Source organism: Sarcophilus harrisii, chromosome 4, assembly GCF_902635505.1.
Source record: "Sarcophilus harrisii chromosome 4, mSarHar1.11, whole genome shotgun sequence".
NCBI lineage: Eukaryota > Metazoa > Chordata > Mammalia > Dasyuromorphia > Dasyuridae > Sarcophilus > Sarcophilus harrisii.
The window spans coordinates 40,031,214-40,038,594 of NC_045429.1; positions in this window are offsets into that span (position 1 = coordinate 40,031,214).

The window sequence follows — 7,381 nt, forward strand, 5'->3', positions numbered from 1 at the left end:
AACTTCCCATGAAAAGAGTAGAAATTTGGAGAAATACTCCCCAAAAGGCAGGGATGAGAAGTCTCCAAGATCTGAAGTGGGGTGGTGGCTGAATAAATGGTGAAGAGAAGAGAGATGCAAGGAACGTTATGGAGCCAGAAGTTACAAGACTGGATATGTGAGATGATGGAGAGAATAGGATGGGGTTCATCTTTCCACTCTCCAATTAGTCCATAAAGCCCTTTGAGTCAGACATGGGCCTCTGAAGAAAGGCCCATCACTTTGGAGACCTGTGGTCTACAAAATACTCTTTCTTCTCCACTCATTTTACTCCCCTACTTAAATACTTTGACTTTGGGATTAAATATTATTTGATCCTTTTAAATCCTTTTAAAAGGCTAATCCTTTTAAAATTTCTATTTTTGTGTAAATTTCTGTAATGTACTTATTTATTTAGATAGTAGAAAATTACATTATCTTTTTAAAAGGGTATTTATGGTGGATTTTTTTTTTTTTACTAGAAGAGGTACAAGATAAAAAATTTCCATGACCATTGCAGATAAATAAACCATGGCCCAAGAGCCAAATCTAGCCCATTGCCTATTTTTGTACAGCCAGTGAACAAAGAATGGTTTTTACATTTTTAAAAATAAAGTATTATTCTATTTAAAATTATTTTTAAAAACATTCTTAGCTCATTGGCCATACCACACCATAGTTTGATGACTCCTAGTTTATACCATGATATATAATTGGATGGGCAGCCCAATAAGTTAGTCCATCTGTAGATAAATCTTTGGGAAATACTACAGATGATTTTTTAAAAACTAGACCCAGAACTTCTCAGGAATAAGAGAGTGGGCTAGATTGCAGTTGGGAAAATGCCCAACTCTTTCAATGATCACAAGCTGTACCTTGAAACAAAGACCCCTCCTTTTAACACCAATATTCTTCTGGTCATGCTACATGATGGCAAATCGTGAAATTGCAGTAGCAATCTCTCTCAAATCAGAATTGCAAAGAACAAGTACCCAATAGGTACAAAGAGGTTGCAGCATAATAGCAAAGATGACTGACCAGTCTTCCACTAGTATGGAAGAAGTCGAATAAAATCCATCATCCAGGACCTGCTTGATTGATAATGTTTGTGGGCCAGTCATATAGCAAGTCAATAGAAAGGGCTAACCTGTTGTCCATGCAATAGCTGAGGGAACCAGGAAAGGCCAACTACAGAAGGTGGAGTTTGAACTGAAGGAAGCCAGGATATGAAGATGAAGAGAGAGAACATTGCAAGCATGGAGAACAGTTCATTGTAAGACACGAGAACTAGAGTGTCATATGTGAAGAAGAACAAACAGGCCAATATGGCAGGATCCTAAAGTACATGGAGAGAAATAAAGTGTATGAAGACTAGGAAGATAAGGATAGGCCTGGTTGTAAGACTTTAATTACCAAAGAAAGGATTTTTTTCTGATCCTTGAAGTAGTAGGGAGCAATTGAGACTGAACTGAGCTGGATGCAGCTAGGTAGTACAACAGAGAGAGTACAATGGGATAGAGTCAGGAAGATTCATGTTTGGGAGTTCAAAACTGGCCTCAGATGCTTAGTAACTATGTGACCCTGGACAAGTAACTTAACCCTGTTTGCCTCAGTTTCTTTATCTGTAAAATGGCTGGAGAAGGAAATGGCGAATTACTCCATTATTTCTGCCCTCCAAATCCCCAAATAAGTCCATAATGAGTCAGACACAACTGACCATATATAATACCATCAACAAACAAAAAGATATCCCTGCCCTTACAGAGTTTATAATCTAGTAGTTAAGACTCATATAAAATTATAACTCCCAGCACAGGGTTGAGAACAACTGGTCAATTAATATAGTCTCTAGGTTATAGAGACTATATTCCACAGACCAAGGGCTGGCTTGTCATCTGCTCCACATCCCTCATACCTCTGCTTTCCACTTCTTGTTCTGAGCTAAACCCATGCTAATATTAACAGGGTAGGTCAATCAACTGCTCAGTGGGTATTTGAGTGTGATACTTCACAGCAGGAGAAATTAGATCATTCCTCATGCCTAGTTGCCTAGATTCACATGCAGCATAAAGTAAGTGATATATGCTACCATTCCTGTGACTGTCCAGAACCCAATACCCTTCCTTCCCTGGCTACTGATCCCCTCTATGTGTTGTTTCTTCCCATCAGAATAAAAGCTCCTTGAGGGGAAGGATTATCTCATTTTTATGTTTGGATCCCATACTTAGCATGGTAACTGGCACATAGTAAGCATTTAATAAATGTGTTTTCATTCACTGATTCACATTCAAAGAGTGGCTTGAGAAAGCTACTCTATCTCCTCTGAATATTTCACCAAATAAATCTTCTTAATGCTTCTTCATCATTTTCCTCTTGTGTTTAGTAACTTACAATGTCTCGTCTTTGCCTACAGGTCCTCTATAAAGTCATTCCCACCCTGCCTGTCTTTCATTGCCTCTCACTGTTTCCCATTGTGAATCCTCCAGACAGGCTTGGGTCTTTATTGTACTTCCCCTCCCTAGACTCCACTCTCATCCCCCAATCCACCATACACCATACACAAATATCATGCTAATTCCAATCTCTCTCATTGCTCATATTGCTCTGCCAGCCTAGACTACCCCTTCTCCCCCTTTTTCTCCTCCTAGCCAAATCTTACTTACCCTTCAAAGTCCAGTTAATGTCCTATCTCTTTCATTAAGCCATTATTCACTGACTCAGCCCCAATAATGTCTTCCTTTGCTGAATTCGTGTTGAATTAATGGTCTGCGCCACATCACTTAGTACTAGATTATACTTTGTCGTTTATTACTCTCCAATTATGTATGCATATTAGTCTCGTCTCCCGAGCTAAATGTAACATCCATGAAGTCAAGGACCATGTCTTCCCATCATTCATCTAGTTTTTTATCAACACATTGATTTAGGGTCTACTACGTTCAGGGCACTAAGTTAGCTAGATACAGAGAGACAAAAAGTTACCCTGGACACTGCCCATGCCCTGAGATAGTTTGTAAAGTAATAGGACTGAAGACAAATACATAGTTTAAATCTCTCAGCACAATTCTAAGAACATAGTAGGCATATAATGAATATTTATTGCTTGATAACTCAATAATACGATCTAGGTAGCCAGTCTAAAAGGGCAGCTAGGTAGTTAGGTAAATAGAATGTCAGGGCTGGAGACAGGAAGATTCATCTTCCTGAGTTTAAATCTAGCCTCCAACACTTCCTATCTGTATGACCCTGGGCAAGTCATTTTATCCTATTTGCTTCAGGTTCCTCATTTGTAAGCTGGAAAAGGAAATGTCAAACCACTCCAATATCTTTGCCAAGAAAATGCACAAAAGTGGTCATGAATAGTCAGACATGACTCAAACTACTGAAGAACAACAATAAGCAGGTCTAAACTTTTAGTACCTTATTTCTCACCTCCTTTTTTCATATGCTACTTACATCACTCTGGAAGCAAAAGGGCATTTGTGTATGTCTGCAGGTCATTTTATATTTTTGTCCATTTTAAGAATTGCCATGACTCCCCCCAAAAAAGCTCATCATGTGGTAGCCAGTCTTCCTGATGGTTCGCTTCCCTAGCCTGGTCTACATATAAGAAACAGTCTGTCACCAGGGCTATACTTGAGCTTTTTCCAGCTTGGTAAGACCTGCTAGAGCTTGTGATCTGTTGGCACAGCCTTTGAGAACCTAGGATAATGTCTATACCATGATGAGACATCAGAGTAGGACTTTAATGGAGGTGTGGAAAGACTCATGGTAGGTATAATCAGGTTGTAGCATGTTACCAACAATGACTTAGGCACAGAAAGTCATATAAGAAGCATCTCTAAGGATGTGAAGGTCTAGAAAAGGAGATAGGCCAGTCAGATAGAAAAAAATGGTAGCCAACATATAGACGGCTCAAGGGATATCATTGGTACCACTAAGATAGGCAAAGCACATGGAGACCTCTCATTAGCTCAGTGTTCAGATCCTTTAGGATGCGTTCATGGGAAAACCTGGACAAGTATTTCACAACATGAGGGGTAGAGGGAGATAGGTAGACTTCTGATTAGTATTTGGTAGGAGGGAAATATAGCTCCATGAAAATGTCAAATGTGATCAAGGTAGAAAGTCACAGGTCTGTGTTGAAATAACTTAGCATTGGAAAACTTTTATGATCCTTACTGTTGAAAAATAAATGCCCTCTTGTGAATGAGCTCATAGTTATTAATAAATGACTATAAATCCTCCAAGGGACTAATGATTTCAGTAGTCAGTCCCAAGGAAAAAGCAATTCAAATAAATTATGGAAGAGACAATATTCTACTTGTTTTTCTTGCTCCGATTCTTGCAGAAGCTCAACCGGCATCTCTACAATTATCAGGGTTGGTTATTTTAAATGATAGAGCATAAGTTTAAAATAGTGTAACTTAATTATTTTTTAGAAGTTCTCTGCTTTTGCGTGGCAAATGCAAAGGCTAAATGTGTAGCCTTTGTCTGCCTTAACAAAAAGGAGAAGAATTTAGATTACAAAAATGAACATTCTCCTAAAGATTGGCTAAAGCAGGTAAAAGAAGGGAATGTTCTTCTCCAATTGATAAATGGTTACAGAATATGAACAGGCGGTTTTCAGATGAAGAAATTAAACTAACTATAATAATATAATTATTCTAGATTATTATTAATTAGAGAAATGCAGAAAAAAAGAAAAAGAAACAATCCGACTTTGAAGTACCTCCTCACACCTGTCAGATTGCTTAATGTAACAGAAAAAGAAAATGATAAATGTTGGAGGGGACATGGAAAAACTGGGACAGTAATGCAATGTTGGTGGAGTTGTGAACTGTTCCAACTATTCTGGAAAACAATTTGAAACTATGCTCAAATCGTCATCAAACTCTGCATAACCTTTGATCCAGTATCACCACTACTAGGTCTGTATCATAAGTGATCATAAAAAAGGGGAAAGGATCAACATGTACAAAAATATTTATAACAGCTCTTTTTACAGGGGCAAAAAACTGGAAATCGAGAGGATTCCCATCAATTGAGAAATGATTGAACAAGTTGCAGTCTAGGAATATAATGGAATATTATTGTGCTATAGGAAATGATGAGCAGGGTGACTTACTTGAACTCATGCTGAGTGAAGTGAACAGAACCAGGAGAACATTGGACCCAGTAACAGCAACTTTGCATCATGATCAATTATGATAAACTTAGCTCTTTTCAGCTATACAAGGATCCAAGACAATTTCAATAGATGTGGGGTGGAAAGTGCCATCCAATATCCAGACAAAGAACTGTGAAGTCTGAATGCAGATTGAAACATACTATTTTCACTTTTTTTAAAATTTGCTCTTTGTTTTTTTCTTTCTTGTGGTTTTCCCCTTTTGTTCTGATTCTTCTTTCAGAACATGACTAATGTGCAAATACATTTAACATGATTGTACATGTGTAGCCTATATCAGATTCCTTGCTTCTTGGGGTGGTAGGAAGGAAGGGAGAGAGGGAGAAAAATTTGGAACTCAAAATCTTACCAAAAATGAATATTGAAAACTATCTTTACATGTAATTGAAAAATATATAACTAAGTACAAAAGAAGGGGGGATGTTCTTGTATTTGGAGATAAAGTTTTAAAGATTTGAATATCCCCCTCATTTTCTGAACAGTAACAACAATAATTGCAGCAGTAACAATAATAAGATAAGAAACAAAATAATAATAAAACAGCAACAGAAATGATAGTTAGCCTTAAGGTTTCCAACGTGCTTGATGTATGTTAACTCATTTCATTTGTTTCAGCAAAATCTTAAATTTCTGTGAAGTTAATCCTATTTAACAAATTGATTCTACCTTAAAATTGTACAGACATTTTTATAGAAAAAACAAATTCTCTGAATTCATTGAGTTTAAAACTCTTGGTGAGGAATGGATTAATCTGAAGAAGAATTGATAGTACTACACTAAGGTTCTGCTTGTAGGGATCTCTTTTACTTTACATTTTTTCATATTTCCCTAACTTTTGAATCAGCTTATTATCACTGACTACTCCCATACCATGGATATTTCTACCAAATTGCAGGGGGAAAACTCCAAAGAGTTTCATTCTTCCTCTGTCTCTTTTGGTCTGAGATTTACAATCATGAATAGAACTGGTTTTTTATTCTAATCCAAAAACATTTTAAGCTTAAGGCTTGTGGTTCTAAACAATGAATTTATAACCTTCTTTCTCAATTCTTAAAATTCAAATTTCCATATAATAAAATGATATTCAATATCATTCTTTTGACTTGTAAAACAATACTGTTGGGGCAGCTAAGTGGCACAGTGGATAGAGCACCAGCCCTGAAGTCAGGAGGACCTGACTTCAAATCTGGCCTCAGATACTTAACACTTCTCAGCTGTGTGACCCTGGGCAAGTCACTTAACCCCAATTGCCTCAGCAAAAAACAAACAAAACAAAACCAAACAATAATGTTGACTTGTACCACCATCACTTCCAAGATGCCCTTATGGAAAGATTACCTTCCACATAACCTACCTTGGTGTGCCAGGTTTTAGGATTACATAAATACCTAATCTTGGCTTTTGGCTGAGATTCTTTCTGACTAAACCAATCTATAAACATTTATTAAGCACCTGCTATGTGCCAGACAGTCATTGTACCAGGTTTGGGGATACAAGAGTGAAACAGTTCTTGCCCTCAGAGAAGCTAAGCACCATGTCAATTGGCAAACAAATTTCTTTCCCATTAGAATGTTAGCTCCCTTGTGAATGGGATTTTTGAATTCATTGTATCCCAGTATCTGGCACATAATGTTTAATAAATACTTGATGATTATCTAAACATTAGCTTCTCTCTCTCAATTTTTTTCTCTCTTTTTCTTTCTCTCTCTCAATCTTTCTCTCTCTCTTTCTCTCTCTCTATCTTTCTCTTTCTCAATTTTTCTCTCAATCTTTCTCTCTCTTTTTCTCTCTCTCTCTCTTACTTCCTCTCTCTTTTTCTCTCCTTCCCTCTCTATCTCTCTCTTTTCCCCTGTGTATCTGTCTCTCTGTCTCTGTTTTTTCTGTCTACATACATATACACATCTTGAAATGTATATGTTAAAAATAGCTTTTTAAAAGCTTTTATTTTTGACCTTGAAGTCAAGACAGAGCTACCTAGGTTTGAATCTCTTTCGATTTCCTTAGTAGTTATGTGTGAGGCCTGATCAATTCATTCAACTTCTACAAAACTTAGTTTCCCCATTTGTAAAATAGGAATGGGCACCTAGGTGATGCTGTAGAGCACAAAACATCCAATCTAAAGCCAGCAAGACTCATCTTCCCAAATTCAAGTCTGCCCTCAGATACTTATTAGCT